The sequence below is a fragment of the Pristiophorus japonicus genome, chromosome 3 (genome assembly GCF_044704955.1).
Source record: "Pristiophorus japonicus isolate sPriJap1 chromosome 3, sPriJap1.hap1, whole genome shotgun sequence".
NCBI lineage: Eukaryota > Metazoa > Chordata > Chondrichthyes > Pristiophoridae > Pristiophorus > Pristiophorus japonicus.
Genome location: NC_091979.1, coordinates 232,619,288 through 232,637,564, shown reverse-complemented (window position 1 = coordinate 232,637,564; position 18,277 = coordinate 232,619,288). Strand labels below are relative to the sequence as shown.

Genomic DNA, 18,277 nt, shown 5'->3' with positions numbered 1-18,277 from the left:
TGTCCTTGTGCATGAAACACAAAAAGTTAGTATGCAGATACAGCAAGTAATCAGGAAGGCAAATGGAATGTTGGCCTTTATTGCAAGGGGGGTGGAGTATAAAAGCAGAGAACTCCTGCTACAACTGTACAGGGTATTGTTGAGGCCACACCTGGAGTACTGTGTGCAATTTTGGTCTCCATATTTAAGGAAGGATATACTTGCATTGGAGGCTGTTCAGAGAAGGATCACGAGGTTGATTCTGGAGATGAGAGGGTTGACTTATGAAGATAGGTTGAGTAGGTTGGGAGTTGTGTACAGACCACCAAACAGTATTTGTAAGGTTGGGGACAGCATCAAACAAGAAATTAGGGATGTATGCAATAAAGGTACAGCAGTTATCATGGGTGACTTTAATCTACACATTGATTGGGCTAACCAAACTGGTAGCAATGCGGTGGAGGAGGATTTCCTGGGGTGTATTAGGGATGGTTTTCTAGACCAATATGTCGAGGAACCAACTAGGGAGCTGGCCATTCTAGACTGGGTGATGTGTAATCAGAAAGGACTAATTCGCAATCTTGTTGTGCGAGAGCCCTTGGGAAGAGTGACTATAACATGGTAGAATTCTTTATTAAGATGGAGAGTGACACAGTTAATTCAGAAACTAGGGTCCTGAACTTAAGGAAAGGTAACTTCGATGGTTTCAGACGTGAATTGGCTAGAATAGACTGGCAAATGATACTTAAAGGGTTGACGGTGGATAGGCAATGGCAAACATTTAAAGATCACATGGATGAACTTCAGCAATTGTACATCCCTGTCTGGAGTAAAAATAAAACGGGGAAGGTGGCTCAACCGTGGCTAACAAGGGAAATTAAGGATAGTGTTAAATCCAAGGAAGAGGCATATAAATTGGCCAGAAAAAGCAACAAACCTGAGGACTGGGAGAAATTTAGAATTCAGCAGAGGACGACAAAGAGTTTAATTAAGAGGGGGAAAATAGAGTATGAGAAGAAGCTTGCCGGGAAAATAAAAACTGACTGCAAAAGCTTCTATAGATATGTGAAGAGAAAAAGATTAGTAAAGACAAACGTCGGTCCCTTGCAGTCGGATTCAGGTGAATTTATAATGGGGAACAAAGAAATGGCAGACCAATTGGGCAAACACTTTGGTTCTGTCTTCACGAAGGAAGACACAAATAACCTTCTGGAAGTACTCGGGGACCGAGGGTCTAGTGAGAAGGAGGAACTGAAGGATATCCTTATTAGGTGGGAAATTGTGTTAGGGAAATTGATGGGATTGAAGGCCGATAAATCCCCAGGGCCTGATAGTCTGCATCCCAGAGTACTTAAGGAAGTGGTCCTAGAAATAGTGGATGCATTAGTAATCATTTTCCAACAGTCTATCGACTCTGGATCAATTCCTATGGACTGGAGGGTAGCTAATGTAACACCACTTTTTAAAAAGGGAGGGAGAGAGAAAGCGGGTAATTAGAGACCGGTTAGCCTGACATTAGTAGTGGGGAAAATGTTGGAATCGATTATTAAGGATGAAAGAGCGGCACATTTGGAAAGCAGAGACAGCATCAATCCAAGTCAGCATGGATATATGAAGGGGAAATCATGCTTGACAAATCTTCTAGAATTTTTTGAAGATGTAACTAGTAGAGTGGACAGGGGAGAACCGGTGGATGTATTTGGACTTTCAAGAGGCTTTTGACAAAGTCCCACACAAAAGATTGGTGTGCAAAATCAAAGCACATGGTATTGGGGGTAATATACTGACGTGGATAGAGAACTGGTTGGCAAACAGGAAGCAGAGGGTCCTTTTCAGAATGGCAGGCAGTGACTGGTGGAGTGCCGCAGGGCTCAGTGCTGGGACCCCAGCTCTTTACAATATACATCAATGATTTGGATGAAGGAATTGAGTGTAATACCTCCAAGTTTGCAGATGACACTAAACTGGGTGGCAGTGTGAGCTGTGAGGGGGATGCTAGGAGGCTGCAGGGTGACTTGGGCAGGTTAGGTGAGTGGGCAAATGTGAGGTTATCCACTTTGGGGGCAAAAACGCGAAGACAGAATATTACCTGAATGGCGGCAGATTAGGAAAAGGGGAGGTGCAACGAGACCTGGGTGTCATGGTTCATCAGTCATTGAAGGTTGACATGCAGTGCGTAAGAGACTGGCTAGGACAGGGTTAAGTTACTTTGATGTCATAGGCCACTGGATGGGCTAATGTGTTCAGTATAAGTGAGTACTTGCTGTCTGAGATGCGGTATAATGTGGATAAATGTGAGGTTATCCACTTTGGTGGCAAAAACACAAAGGCAGATTATTATCTGAATGGTGACAGATTGGTAAAGGGAGAGGTGCAACGAGACCTGGGTGTCATGGTACATCAGTCATTGAAGGTTGACATGCAGGTGCAGCAGGCAGTGAAGAAGGCAAATGGTATATTGGACTTCATAGCTAGGGGATTTGAGTATAGGAGCAGGGAGGTCTTACTGCAGTTGTACAGGGCCTTGTGAGGCCTCACCTGGAATATTGTGTTCAGTTTTGGTCTCCTAATCTGAGGAAGGACGTTCTTGCTATTGAGGGAGTGCAGCGAAGGTTCACCAGACTGATTCCCTGGATGGCAGGACTGACATATGAGGAGACTGGATCAACTGGGCCTTTATACATTGGAGTTTAGAAGGATGAGAGGGGATCTCATTGAAACATATAAGATTCTGACGGGACGGGACAGGTTAGATGCGGGTAGAGCGTTCCCGATGTTGGGGAAGGCCAGAGCCAGGGGACACAGTCTAAGGATAAGGGGTAAGCCATTTAGGACTGAGATCAGGAGAAACGTCTTCATTCAGAGAGTTGTTAACCGGTGGAATTCCCTACCGCAGAGAGTTGTTGATGCCAGTTCATTGGATATATTCAAGAGGGAGTTAGATATTGCCCTTACGGCTAAGGGGATCAAGGGGTATGGAGAGAAAGCAGGAAAGGGGTACTGAGGGAATGATTAGCCATGATCTTATTGAATGATGGTGCAGGCTCGAATGGCCGACTGCTGCACCTATTTTCTATGTTGGGCCTATACTCATTGGAGTTCAGAAGAATGAGAGGTGATCTAATTGAAACATATCACATAATGAGGGGGCTCAACAAGGTGGATGCAGAGAGGATATTTCCACTCAGAGGAAACTAAAACTAGTTGGCACAGTCTCAGAATAAGGGGCCGCCCATTTAAAACTGAGATGTGGAGGAGTTTCTTCTCTCAGAGGGTTGTAAATCTGTGGAATTCTCTGCCCTCGAGAGTTGTGGAGGCTGGGTCATTGAATATCTTTAAGGCGAAGATTTTTGAGCGATAAGAGAATAAGAGGTGATGGGGAGGGGGCAGGGAAGCGGAGCTGAGTCCATGATCAGATCAGCCATGATCTTATTGAATGGCGGAGCAGGCTCCAGGGGTCAAATGGCCGACTCCTGCTCCTATTGAACTTCTTTCTCAACGATAATGTTCGCACACATTGGCGACAACCCGAACATGGAAGAGATGTGCCTTCTGAAAACAGGACCCGTGTGTGTGACCACCTCAGGGGGCGTAACCAGTCTATAGGCAATAAGGTGATCAATAAACATAACCCCACTGTGACTACGCAGTAAAATAGAAGTCACATTTTTCCTAATATTATTTTGAATGCTAATATATGAAATTATCGCAAACTATTGCAAACAATCCCAAAAGGTCAGAGAGTCAAGTTTAAAATATTGCTGACAGACAGCTGAGAATTGGAGTTGTTCGCAGCGCACTGTTTTTATTTAGCTCCGGGCGACTCACACAGAGATCTGCGGAGATCCTCCGCCTCATCCCGGCTCAGATACACGATGCGGAATCGTTGACTCTCGTCCATTTCGCAGACGGTGAGGTGTTTGCACTCCAGGGGGACCGGGAACTCGGGCTTTTCATCGGGCAGGTAGAAGGCAAAGCTCATGTACTCCCAGGAGCGACGGTCTGGGTAACAGTCGTCGACTCTCCACTCCCCATCGCCACCCTCCCGCAGCACTCGCACTTCCGAACCTGTTGATTCTGGGCTCCATGTCCAGTTGGTGCCTTCCCGGGAGACAACTTCAGAAGGGAGTGGAGGGCATCTCTCGAATAGCTTGACACCGGGCGGGTGGACAGCCACAGTGTGCATGATCTCCAGATCATATTTGAAAGTTCCCAACACGCTGAACGCGGGATCTTTCCCCTGGCACACTGTTTTCTGATACTCGGCTATCAGATCATTTACATTGTAGGTGAATTTGAAATTCCCGTAGTTGGACTTTTCCAGGAAAGCGGGAGAGCTGATGTACTGCTCCACCAAGGAGTTCCGCAAACCTTCCAGGTCCTGGGATTGGTTTCTTAACCAGTTTCCCGTTGTCTCCCTGTGTTCTCTCTTCTTTTCCTCTGTTTCCTCTTGATTCACTCTGGCATGCCACCACGAGAAACGGACGCTCAGATTTTCTCCAATTTCTTTTCCGTTTGCAAACTTCATGCACTGGTCGGCGAGGATGCCTTTGACTCCCTTCGAGTTAGTGACGTGGGTAACGTTTGTGATCGAGAAACAAGTGCGTTCTCCGTCTTGGAGATCGTCGATTTTGAGTTCAAGTGAAGCGGAGTCCGGGTACGTGAACACTCTGCCCCACTCCTTGAGGCTAACATGTTTCAGGGGGTAGAAGTCTTCCGGTCCGCCGAACCCAACCCTAATTCGATACCATTTCTGACCGGTGTACATGGTTCCCTCCAACCGAACAGGAAGGGAGGGAATCCGGGTTCTCTGGAGTAACCCCAAGAGCAGTACCCGTCGAGCAGAAACGAAAGTGAGAACAAACATTACCGACTCCGCCCCCAGCTCAATTCCCACTCATCCTTTTCTGCACATGCGTCCAACACAAGGTTGCCTCCACTGAGCCCCCAGAGCCCCGAGCCCCCCACAGCCCCGAGCGTCCCCGGGCCTCGAGACCCCCACAGCCGCGGGCATATGAGGGAAAAGAGGGTTATGCTGATAGATTTAGACGAGGAAAGACGAGAGGAGGCTGGAGTGGAGCATAAACGCCGGCGTGGACTGGTTGGTTGGGCCGAATGGCCTGTTTCTGGGCCGTATATCCGATGTAATTCTAAATAATTTCAATGGGATGCTGCTAGTTGGTGGGGGGGGGGAGTTGAAGGGACAATAATTGAAACTCTTTTTGAGTTTACCTGAAAAAAAACATAAACATTAAACCGTGCCACCCGCCCTGGATGACACAGCAGACATTTTCAAGGCCCTTTTTTTCTTTTTTTTTGTGTTTTTCTTTTTTTTGGGGCGCTAAAATCAAATTTTTTCCAGTGCCCCCTATAAAAGGGGAGGGGGACACTAAAAGCACCGGCAATTAAAACAAATTAAACTTTAAAACGTAAAATCAAATTAAAATTTGGTTGCCGGGCGTGATGATGCACTCCAGTCCCTCCGGTGCCCACCTCTCGTGGAAGGCCGCGAGCGGGGACAATAATTGAACCCAGATTGCTCTCCAAACCGGCGATACTTCCGATTTACATTTGTCACAAGTGGTTGGTAGGGCACTTCTGTTTTCGAACATAACAACCAATATCGAGAATAGATGACGCACGATCTGGAGGAGGGTGGGTCTGAATGTCACACGACAGTTCAGCTCACTTTCTTGCGTTTGGCGTTGGAGTTGCTCTCACTCACTGCTCTCCAGCCGCAGGAAGCCATGTTCACCAACGCACGATGGCAGCGAATTAAGTCTGGGTTCCGTGGACCCGAAGATTTCTACCCGCTGAGGCATGTCACCCATAGGGAATGGGGCAGAGGCTTCACTCTGCTTTACTCGGGATAAATATCGATATTCCCCGAGAAGGGAAGCGTTCTTCTTTCTCCATTACCAATCTAATCCATGTGACCGACAAAAATGGAGTCCAGGGCATCCTGACCGATCAGTGCTTGAAGAAAGCAAACATAAAGCAGATTGGAGAAGAGCTGAAGGTTCGCTTCTCCTGGTGGGGCGTCCAAGTGAACCAGGAGGAAATGGAGGTGCAGAGGGAGGTCCAGAGGGAAAGAGTGGGGAAATGGCTGAGCCAAACCACTGAAGCCTCACCCCAAGACCTGGAAGGTTTGCGGGACTCCCTGGTGGAGCAGTACATCAGCTCTCCCGCTTTCCTGGAAAAGTCCAACTACGGGAATTTCAAATTTACCTACAATGTAAATGATCTGATAGCCGAGTATCGGAAAACAGTGTGCCAGGGGAAAGATCCCGCGTTCAGCGTGTTGGGAACTTTCAAATATAATCTGGAGATCATGCACACTGTGGCTGTCCACCCGCCCGGTGTCAAGCTATTTGAGAGATGCCCTCCACTCCCTTCTGAAGTTGTCTCCCGGGAAGGCACCAACTGGACATGGAGCCCAGAATCAACAGGTTCGGAAGTGCGAGTGCTGCGGGAGGGTGGCGATGGGGCGTGGAGAGTCGACGACTGTTACCCAGACCTTCGGTGCTGGGACTTTGTGAGCTTTGCCTTCTACCTGCCCGATGAAAAGCCCGAGTTCCCGGTCCCCCTGGAGTGCAAACACCTCACCGTCTGCGAAATGGAGTGGAGTCAACGATTCCGGCCGCCTTATACCTACATGAGCCGGGATGAAGCGGAGGAGTTCTATCAATCTTTGTGTCCAGGCTGTCCACAAAAACACACATGTTTCTGTCTGTGTGAGCTACATTAAAATACTCTTTCACTTTTTGAGACTGTATTCATGAATTATAAAACATTTAATGGGGAGTGAGGAGAATTTTAATTCTGTTGAGTTTCAGTTTCAGTTGAGAGATTGTGGGTTTCTTGAATGTTTATTTTCGCTTTAATCAACTGTAGTCTCATTGAATATAAACTGTAACCTGGGCAACTCGCGGGATTGTTGTTTCATTTGCGAAATGTACATCAATGCTAAATATATATATTTAAATACTGTATTAAACGGGGCGGTGCAGAACTTGGTGCAAATAATAACAGGACCAACAACACCAGGGGCTAAAGGGAAAACGCCATTGCTGGAAATCCAAATAAAAGCATAAAATGATGGAAGAGCATAAAGCATAAGAAATAGGAGCACGAGCCCGCTCCGCCAAGGCTAGAGTAGAATTCCTCTTTGGTCTCGTTTCTAGCTTCGGCATACGCGCTGATGACCATAGTGCATTGGTTCCGGGCAAGGGTGAGCCAAGGGGAGTCTCTGAGACAGCCAACTGTTTCATTTTTATGGCGAAACCTACCCCATGGAGGCGACGTTCTTCTTCTGGTTTACCATTTCACGCCCCCCCCCCCCCCCCCCCGCATTGCTGCTGGGTTCGGTGCCGCGCTGGGTCCTTGGCTGGGCTGCTATTTATCCCCCCCCCCCCACCCCCAGCCTTCCTGCTGCTCCCACCCAAAGTGGATAACCTCACATTTTCCCACATTATACTCCATCTGCCAAACTTTTGCCCACTCACTTAGCCTATCTTGTTGCAGACTCTTTGTGTTTTCCTCACAACTTGCTTTCCCATCTATCTTTATGTCATCAGCAAATTTGGCTACAATACACTCAGTCTCTTCATCCAAATCATTAAATAATTGCGGCCCCAGCACTGATCCCTGTGGCACCCCACTAGTTACAGTTTGCCAACCTGAAAATGACCCATTTATCCCAACTTTCAGTTTTCTGTTAGTTAACCAATCCTCTATCCATGATAATATATTACCCCCAACACCATGAGCTCTTATCTTGTGTAGTAACCTTATTTGTAGCACCTTATCAAATGTCTTTTGGAAATCCAAATACACTACATCTACTGGTTCCCCTTTATCCACCCTGCTCGTTGCATGCTCAAAGAACTCTAATAAATTTGTCAAACATGATTTCCCTTTCATAAAATCATGTTGAATCTGATTGATTGTATTATGATTTTCTAAATGTCCCACTACTATTTCCTTAATAATGGATTCCAGCATTTTCCCAATGACAGATGTTAGGCTAACTGGCCAAATAGTTTCCTGCTTTCTGTCTCCCTCCTTTCTTGAATAGGGGCATTACATTTGCTGTTTTCCAATCCACTGGGACCTTTCCAGAATCTAGGGAATTTTGGAAGATTACAACCAATAACAACAACATCTTGTATGTAAGTAGCACCTTTAACATAGTGAAATGTCCCAAGCCACTTCACAGGGGTATTATGAGATTTTAAAATTTGACACCGAGCCACATAAGTAGAAATTAGTGCAAGTGACAAGATGCTTGGGCAAAGAGGTAGGTTTTAAGGAATATCTTGAAGGAGGAAAGAGAGGTGGAGAGATTTAGTCGGGAACTCCAGAGCTTGGGGTCTACATCCACGATCTCTGCATCCACTTCTTTTAAGACCCTAGAATGAAGCCCATCAGTCCAGGGGACTTGTCAGTCTTTGGTCCCATTAGTTTGCCTGGTACTTTTTCTCCAGTGATGAGTGTTTCAATTTCCTCCCTCCCTTTAGCCCCTGATTGTCTACTATTATTGGGATGCACGGGAGTCAGAAGGGCTGTGGGTTCAAGTCCCACTCCAGACACTTGAGCACAAAAATCTAGGCTGACACTCCCGGTGCAGTGCTGAGGGAGTGCTGTACTGTCAGAGGTGCTGTCTTTCAGATAAGATGTTAAATCGAGGCCCAGTCTGCCCTCGCAGGTGGATATCATAGATCCCATGGCACTATTTTGAGGAAAAGTAGGGAAGTTCTTCCCAATGTCCTGGCCATTTTTATCCCTCAACCAACATCACTAAAACAAATTATCTGGTCATTATCTCATTGCTGTTCTTGGGAGCTTGCTGTGCACAAAATGGCTGCCACGTTTCCTACATTACATATGCTGCAGATCTAAAAAGAATGGCTGCACAGTGTGATTTTGGCGACCAGCTCACCAAAGCACTGTGGGACATCTTCGTTATTGTAATCGGCCACCAGGGCCTCCTCCATAAACTGCTCTCTGCAGACACTACGGTCACCCTGAAGAAGGCAATCAAAGTGAGCCAGGCCTTCATGATTTCAGTCTGCGACTCCAAACGGATGATGACCCACACCCAGGACTCTAACCCAATGAGTACAGTGAACAGAATGGCGACTTTCAGAGGGAAGAATGCTGCCCCAAGTCCCGCAATCCTGAGTCCGCCACATGGGGCCAACCGGCTAGCCCTGTGCTGGCACTGTGGAGGAAACCACAGGGCCCACCAGTGCCGATACAAAGACTACCTGCAAAGGCTGCAACACTAAAGGTCACTTTCAGCGAATGTATAGAAAAAGTTTTGCGCACCGGGTCGCTGAAGAGTTGGCCGATCACCTGGGCTCCGACGAAGACGAAGCTGCTCAGCCCCTGGAAGAGGAATACGGAATATATACCTGCTCCACCGAGAGTTCCCCGTGGTAAATGGAAGTGGAAATCAACGGGGTTCCAGTCTCGATGGAGATCGACACAGGGGCGAGCCAGTCGTTGATGAATCAGACTGCCTTTGAGAAACTCTGGGACAATCCCGCCGAGTGACCAAAAATGTCCCCAATCCAGGCAAAGCTGCTCACCTACACAAAATACACCATCCCAGTCGTTGGCAGCATGGAGGTCCAGGTGTCCCATGGCGGTGCGATGTACAAGCTCCCCTTCTGGATTATTGCCGGTGATGGTCCAACGCTGCTGGATAGAAGATGGATGAAGCAAGTCCAAATCTGTCGGAGCGACGACGGCCTCCGGGCCCCGGCGATCGACATCCCACGCAACCCCAAACTTGGATCCATCGCAGCACCTGAAAATCCTACTATCTGACTTGACTGCGTGGCGCCGACACAGACGGCACAACTCAGCGGCGAGATGATCCAACCTGAATGACCAGACCTCACTTTCCGGTTCCAGTAGCAGGACTCCAAGGGAAGACAATCGGCGCAGAAGGTAGATTCCTGGCGTCCGTGGCAGAACCTGGGGAGAAAAGGATTACCGCAGCCTACCTCGCGAAGAGAGAGAAGATGGCGCCTGCACCACGAGGCGAAGCACCTGGAATAAGATGGCCACGACCAGACCATGAGGGGCAGCGCTGAGGGAGCAACACGTGTTACCGAGCGGCGAACCGGATTGGAGTAAAGATTACAAGGCCCTCTTAAAGGAGACCGGCAACCCAAAACAATTAAAAGGACAGTTCCACTCTAGGCACAGTGATGCTAGTGATATTAAAGATAAAAGTGTAGTAAATGAATGCAAGTTATACAAATGTACTGTTAAATGGTGATATCGGCAATGCTAATGGGAGAAATGTAACGAATGCTTCAAAAAGTGATGTAAGTAACAAGTTCATACTGTTGAACAGTGATGCCAGTAATGCTAACATGATAAATGTAACCTTGTATAGAGATACCGATACACAGGAAAGCGTTGTAAGTGACGAATGTGAAAGTGTAAAGAGATACAACAATGTCGAGTCGACTAGTCGCGATCGGAGCCAATGTGTCATGTATGCTAATGATAGAATGATAAATGATACCGGGTTCTACAAGTATACTGTCAATGCCAAAGGAAAACCCCCGTGGGAAAGACCCAGGTCCAGTGGGCTATCTGATCATGTAGCCTGCACTTCCGGGACCAATGTGATGCCCCAGGAAGGGCTCATATACACTCAGTGGGAGCATACCCACTGCAGGGACAGCAGTCAATGGGCAGCACAGCCACCACCACTGGCAACCTACCCCAGATCGGCTCTACTCCCCCCTGGCCATCAGGGCCAGCACCGGGAGCAAGAGGTCAGTACCCTCTAACTTTCCCGGTGGAACCTGGGATGACCAGACTCCCATCATCAATGGAGGACAAGGAGCCCACACCACCCTGTCCCTGCCCACCACTAAACGCCACCACCTACCCATTCTACAATGTATGTACCTTACCCATAGCACTTGCTCCACCACTGCGGAATTCTCCAATAATGACACCCACATGGTCTATGTATGGGGGCGGGGGAGGAATGGATGAGTGCAGCCACGAGCACATAGATCACCTGGCACCCACACAACTCTCACCACAACCTCCCACAGCCCACTACTGATCAACTCCCCATGACATGGCAATAAGGACTTGGGAAAGGCTTAGGGGAGAGTGTTGTTATGTATGCATGTTAATTAATTTACTGTAACACTAGACCACTGAATGTACCTTCACCCTGTATACACTATACCTGTACAGCAGAGGGTGCTGCTGCTGGAGACCCAAGAGTCACCTGTACACTGCAGGTAACCAAGTATAAAAGGGAGCACACCTCTTGGTGTCCTCACTCTAGAAGCTGCAATAAAGGACTAAGGTCACTACAGTTCAAGTACTATACCCTTACCTCGTGGAGTCATTATCAGAGTGCTTGCATACACAATACTCCCGACTTCGCTCCTGGGTTCCTGGATATTCATCCGTCTTTTCTCTTTACAGATACTGATTGACCTGCTCCCAAACCCGCAAGCTCTACCACCTTAAAGGACAAGGACAGCAGGCACATGGGAATACCACCACATGAAAGTTCCCCTCCAAGTCACACACCATCCTGACTTGGAAATATATCGGCCGTTCCTTTATCGTCACCGGGTCAAAATCCTGGCACTCTCTCCCTAACGGCACTGTGGGAGTACCTATACCACCACCTTCTGAAGGGCAACCAGGAATGGGCAATAAATGCTGGCCTTGCCAGCAACACCCACATCGCGTGAATGAAGAAAGAAAACATTTCCATTTCTGCTTTGATTTCAGATTTCCAATAATTTTCTTTATCTGCTCCAAATCTGGGCCGATTCTGGGCAGCTATATCCTGGGACCTGTCGCATGACGGGACCATTGGCGGAAGGAGGGAGTGGACAGGGGGTGTCAGTGTCTGCATGCTTTAAACTTCCAATATCTCACCTGTTATGTATGCAATAAAGGTACAAACTGAGTACTGTTTAACTGAACGAGGTACAACCTGGTTTCTGCTTTATTACGACCCAAAGTGCCTGACTCTCCAAATGGCTGGCCTTTTATCCCAGAGCAGCACCATTTGCGTGCTGCTCAGTGGCTTCCAACAATGACACTATCTGGTGGCTACAAACAGCATGTAAATACATGACACTACCCTCCGCAGAGATCTTATCACAGTCTTTCACAGGTTGAGACGATCCGGTACTTTATGCTCCCGGGTTGACCATCTCAGTTCGATTCCTGCCTTGGGTGAATGTTTGGAGTCTGTTGTGGCTGGTGGCTGGATGGCTGATTTGTTGGGGATGGCAGTGGCCATGTCAGGAATTGAAAGGCCATTTTTATTGAACAAGTCCATGATAGAAATACCGGGTTCTCTGATGACCCTTGAGTCCACTGAAGGCTGCTGGTAGGTTGGTTGGTGGTCGACGGTTTCTTCATCCGACTGCTCTGGCTTGTTTGTGTGCCTCAGCTTTGTTTGATCCATGTGTTACCTGCAAGTTTGCCCATTCTTGAGCTTAATAACAAATACTCTGTTGCCCTCCTTGGCCATGACCATACTAGCGATCCATTTGGGACCCTGACCATAATGAAACACATGTACAGGATCATTAACAGAAATCTCGCGTGACACAGTTGCGCGATTGTGGTACGCTTGTTGACTCTGTCTTCTGTATTCAACATGATGACTTAAATCCAGGTGTACAAGAGATAACTTGGTCTTAGGACCTCTTTTCATCACAAGTTCAGCAGGCGAGATCCCTGTGAGCGTGTGAGGTCTTGTCCTGTAACTCAGCAATATGCAAGACAAGTGGGTCTGCAGTGACCCTTGGGTTACTCTCCTCATGTTTTGCTTGATAATGTGTACTGCACGTTCTGCTTGCCCGCTGGACGCAGGCTTGAACGGTGCTGACCTTACATGTTTTATACCATTAAGTTTTACAAACTCCTGAAACTCCTGACTGGTGAAGCAGGACCCATTGTCGCTCACCACTATGTCAGGCAGACCATGTGTCGCGAACGTGACATTGAGATTCTCTGTGGTTGCCGTGGACATACTGGATGACATGATTATGCATTCTATCCACTTCGAAAATGCATCCACCACCACTAAAAACATCTTACCCAGGAAGGGACCTGCAAAATTTACATGGATCCTGGACCAAGGTTTGGATGGCCATGATCACAGACTCAGCGGCGATTCCTCTGGTGCTTTGCTGAGCTGCATGCAGGTGTTGCACTGATGCACGCATGCTTCCAGCTCAGAATCAATTCCTGGCCACCATACGTGGGACCCGGCAATAGCCTTATTGTGTTCCTAACACAGATGAGGCTGCACACAGGGAGGTTAAAGTAACAGTGACCTCAGTCTTTACTAAGACACTCCAGAGTGAGGAACAGGCCTTCGGGGCCAGCTTACATACAGTGCTCCCAAGGGATGCTGGGATCCCTTGGGACTTCAGTAGATGCTTTCCCTGGTGGCGGAACCATGGGAGTGCATGCTTTACAGATACACCACATCACTCGGTACAAATGTCTGTTCTGGTTTTTTGGCTGTGCCCTCGCTGGGCTGGGGTGTTGGATGTGATGGGTTCGATTTCCTGGTCCGGGGTGGTGTCATTGATCCTTTTGGTGTGTGTTGTGGGCTCGAAAAAGGTGGTGTCTGCTGTGGGTTGTTCAGGGCAGTCTGTGAACCGCAGCCTCCTTTGGTCCAGATGCTTTCTGCAAATTTGTCCATTGTCTAGTTTGATGACAAACACCCTACTCCCTTCTTCAGCTATCACCGTGCCCGCGATCCACTTTGGACCATGTCCATAGTTTAGCACATACACAAGGTCATTCAGATCAATTTCCCGTGACACAGTGGCGCGACCATCATTTACATTTTGTTGCTGCCGCCTGCTCTCTACCTGATCATGCAGGTTGGGGTGAACCAGTGAGAGTCTGGTTTTAAGTGTCCATTTCATGAGTTGCTCAGCCGGGGGCAAGTGGGGTCTCGTGCAGTAGCTGAGCAGTACTCGGGATAGGCGGGTTTGGAGCGAGCCTTCTGTGACTCGTTTAAAGCTCTGTTTGATTGTTTGTACTGCCCGCTCTGCCTGCCCATTGGAGGCTGGTTTAAACGGGGCCGAGGACATCTAGATAGGAATAGTGCAATCAAGCAGACGCAACATGGATTCATGAAGGGGAAATCATGTTTAACTAATTTACTGGAATTCTTTGAGGATATAACGAGCATGGTGGATAGAGATGTACCGGATGGATGTGGTGTATTTAGATTTCCAAAAGGCATTCGATAAGGTGCCACACAAAAGGTTACTGCAGAAGATAAAGGTACGCGGACTCAGAGGAAATGTATTAGCATGGATCGAGAATTGGCTGGCTAACAGAAAGCAGAGAGTCGGGAAAAATGGGTCCTTTTCGGTTTGGAAATCGGTGGTTAGTGGTGTGCCACAGGGATCGGTGCTGGGACCACAACTGTTTACAATATACATAGATGACCTGGAAGAGGGGCAGAGTGTAGTGTAACAAAATTTGCAGATGACACAAAGATTAGTGGGAAAGCGGGTTTTGTAGAGGACACAGAGAGGCTGCAAAGAGATTTAGATAGGTTAAGCGAGTGGGCTAAGGTTTGGCAGTTGGAATACAATATCGGAAAATGTGAGGTCATCCACCTTGGGAAAAAAAACAGTAAAAGGGAATATTATGTGAATGAGGAGAAATTACAACATGCTGAGGTGTAGCGGGACCTGGGGGTCCTTGTGCATGAAACTAGTGGGAAAGCGGGTTTTGTAGAGGACACAGAGAGGCTGCAAAGAGATTTAGATAGGTTAAGCAAGTGGGCTAAGGTTTGGCAGATGGAATACAATATCGGAAAATGTGAGGTCATCCACCTTGGGAAAAAAAAAAGTAAAAGGGAATATTATGTGAATGAGGAGAAATTATAACATGCTGAGGTGTAGAGGGACCTGGGGGTCCTTGTGCATGAAACTATTTTTTTTAATAAATTCATGTCCAATCGTTACAATTCTTTGTCAAACGCCAGAGGTCACCCGGCACCAGTCAAGGATCACTCTGCGCCAATGCTCTTAGCCAAAAGGCCTAGAGCCACTGCACCGTTCCTGGAAGTACTGCAATACCAGGTTCGTGCCATGGAGGTGGATGGGTCAGGTCCCGCACACACCTCCGTGGAGGTGGATGGGTCACCAATCCCACCCACCTCCCAAAAAGTTAGTTTGCAGGTGCAGCAGGTAATCAGGAAGGTGAATGGAATGTTGGCCTTCATTGCGAGAGGGATGGAGTACAAAAGCAGGGAGATCCTGCTGCAACTGTACAGGGTATTGGTGAGGCCGCACCTGGAGTACTGCGTGCCGTTTTGGTCACCTTACTTAAGGAAGGATATACTAGCTTTGGAGGGGGTACAGAGACGATTCACTAGGCTGATTCCGGAGATGAGGGGGTTACCTTATAATGATAGATTGAGTAGACTGGGTCTTTACTTGTTGGAGTTCAGAAGGATGAGGGTTAATCTTATAGAAACATTTAAAATAATGAAAGGGATAGACAAGATAGAGGCAGAGAGGTTGTTTCCACTGGTAGGGGAGACTAGAACTAGGGGGCACAGCCTCAAAATATGGGGGAGCCAATTTAAAACCGAGTTGAGAAGGAATTTCTTCTCCCAGAGGGTTGTGAATCTGTGGAATTCTCTGCCCAGGGAAGCAGTTGAGGCTAGCTCATTGAATGTATTCAAATCACAGATAGATAGGTTTTTAACCAATAAGGGAATTAAGGGTTATGGGGATCGGGCAGGTAAGTGGAGCTGAGTCCACGGCCAGATCAGCCATGATCTTGTTGAGTAGCGGAGCAGGCTCGAGGGGCCAGATGGCCTACTCCTGTTCCTAATTCTTATGTTCTTATGTTTAATCCCAATGCGGGTCATGAATTCTTTAAATTTGGCACTGGTGAAACATGGCCCGTTGTCACTGACCAGTATGTCAGGCAGGCCATGGGTGGCAAACATGGCCTAAGGCTTTCAATGATGGCGGTGGCGGTGCTTCCCGACATTATTTCACATTCAATCCATTTTGAAAAAGCATCCACCACCACCAGGAACATTTTACCGAGAAACGGCCCCGCATAGTCGACATGGATCCTCGACCATGGTCTGGAGGGCTAGGACCACAAACTTTGTGGTGCCTCTCTGGGCACGTTGCTCAACTCAGCACACACACTGCATTGCTGTACACAGGACTCTAAGTCAGAGTCGATGTCAGGCCGCCACACGTGGGATCAGGCTATCGCTTTCATGATTACTATACCCGGGTGTGTGCTGTGGAGATCCGAGATGAACGTCTCCCTGCCCTTTTGGGTAGCACTACGTGGTTACCCCACAACAGGCAGTCTGCCTGAATGGACAGCTCGTCCTTTCGCCGCTGGAACGGCTTGATTAGCTCTTAAATTTCAACGGGGATGCTGGCCCAGCTCCCATGCAGTACACAGTTTTTTACTCGGGACAGCAGAGGATCTTGGCTGGTCCAAGTCCTAATCTGGCGGGCCGTGACAGGTGATTTATCATTTTCAAACACTTCCATGACCATCAACAAGTCTGAAGGCTGCGCCACCATCAACAAGTTTGCAGGCTGCGCCATTTCCACCCCTATGGTGGGCAATGGTAGCCGACTGAGAGCATCCGCACAGTTCTCGGTGCCTGGCCTGTGGCGGATGGTGTAGTTATATGCTGATAGCGCGAGTGCCCACCTTTGTATGCGGGCTGAGGCATTAGTATTTATCCCCTTGTTTTCAGAGAACAGGGATATGAGGGGCTTGTGATCGGCTTCCAGCTCAAATTTGAGGCCAAACAGGTACTGATGCATTTTCTTTACCCCGAACACACACGCTAATGCCTCTTTGTCAATCATGCTGTAGGCCCTCTCGGCCTTAGACAAGCTCCTGGAGGCATAGGCAACAGGTTGCAACTTCCCTGCAACGTTAGCTTGTTGTAATACACACCAAACTCCGTACGACGACGCATCACATGCTAGCACAAGTCTTTTACACGGGTTATACAATACAAGCAGCTTGTTGGAGCATAAAATGTTTCTGGCTTTCTCAAAAGCAATTACTTGTTTTTTTTCCCCCATACTCAGTTCTCACCTTTATGCAATAACTCATGTAGGGGCTCTAAGAGGGTGCTTAACACTGGTAAGAAGTTACCAAAATAGTTAAGTCCCAGGAACGACCGCAGCTCCATGACGTTCTGTGGCCTGGGCACGTTCCTGATAGCCTCGGTCTTGGCGTCTGTGGGCCGAATGCCGTCCGCCACGATCTTTCTCCCCAAAAACTCCACTTCTGTTGCCATGAAGATGCATTTCAACCTCTTCAGCCACAGCCCTCTGCGATCCAGTCGCTGGAGGACCTCCTCCAGGTTTTGTAGGTGCTCGATGGTGTCCCGACCCGTGACCAATATGTCGTCCAGAAAAACCACCGTGCATGGTACCGACTTGAGTAGGCTCTCCACGTTTCTCTGGAAGATCGCTGCAGCCGATCGAATTCCAGATGGGCATCTGTTGTAGATGAACAGTCCCTTGTGCGTGTTGATGCAGGTGAGGCCCTTCGAAGACTCATCCAGCTCCTGCGTCATGTAGGCTGAAGTTAGGTCGAGCTTGGTGAACGTCTTGCCTCCTGCCAGCATCGCAAATGGGTAGTCTGCCTTAGGTCGTGGGTATTGGTCCGGTAGCGAGAAACGATTAATAGTTACTTTATAATCGCTGCAAATCCTGACGGTGCTATCACTTTTGAGTACTGGAACAATCGGGCTGACCCTCTCGCTGAATTCCACTGGGGAGATGATGCCCTCGCATTGCAGCCTGTCCAGCTCGATTTCCACTCTCTCCCTCATCATGTGAGGTACCGCTCGCGTCTTGTGGTTAATAGGCCGTGCCTCTGGGACCAAATGGATCTGTAGCTTCGCCCTGGAAAAGTTTCCAATGCCTGGCTCAAAAAAGGAAGGAAATTTGTTAAGAACCTGGGTACATGAGGCCTGATCAACATGTGATAGCGCTCGGATGTCATCCCAGTTCCAGCTGATTTTGCCCAGCCAGCTCCTTCCAAGCAGTGTGGGCCCATCGCCCGGGACAAGCCAGAGTGGCAGTTCATGCACCATGCCCTCGTAGGTGACCTTGACCATGGCGCTGCCCAGGACAGTGATAAGCTCTTTGGTGTACGTTCTCAGTTTCGTGTGGATGGGGCTCAGGGTTGGTCTGAGTGCCTTGCTGCGCTACAATCTCTCAAACATCTTTTTATTCATGATGGA

At 48.2% G+C, this 18,277-nt stretch overlaps 1 protein-coding gene across 1 annotated transcript in view; it reads right to left on the bottom strand.

Annotated features, from left to right (window-relative positions):
* Positions 1-992: 992 nt before the first annotated feature.
* LOC139260165 (uncharacterized) overlaps positions 993-18,277 on the bottom strand; it is a 164,009-nt gene continuing 146,724 nt past the window's right edge. Inside the window, exon 2 of the mRNA XM_070876404.1 lies at positions 993-1,018. The gene's annotated coding sequence lies outside the window, so the exon portion shown is untranslated. The remainder of the gene's footprint in view (positions 1,019-18,277) is intronic.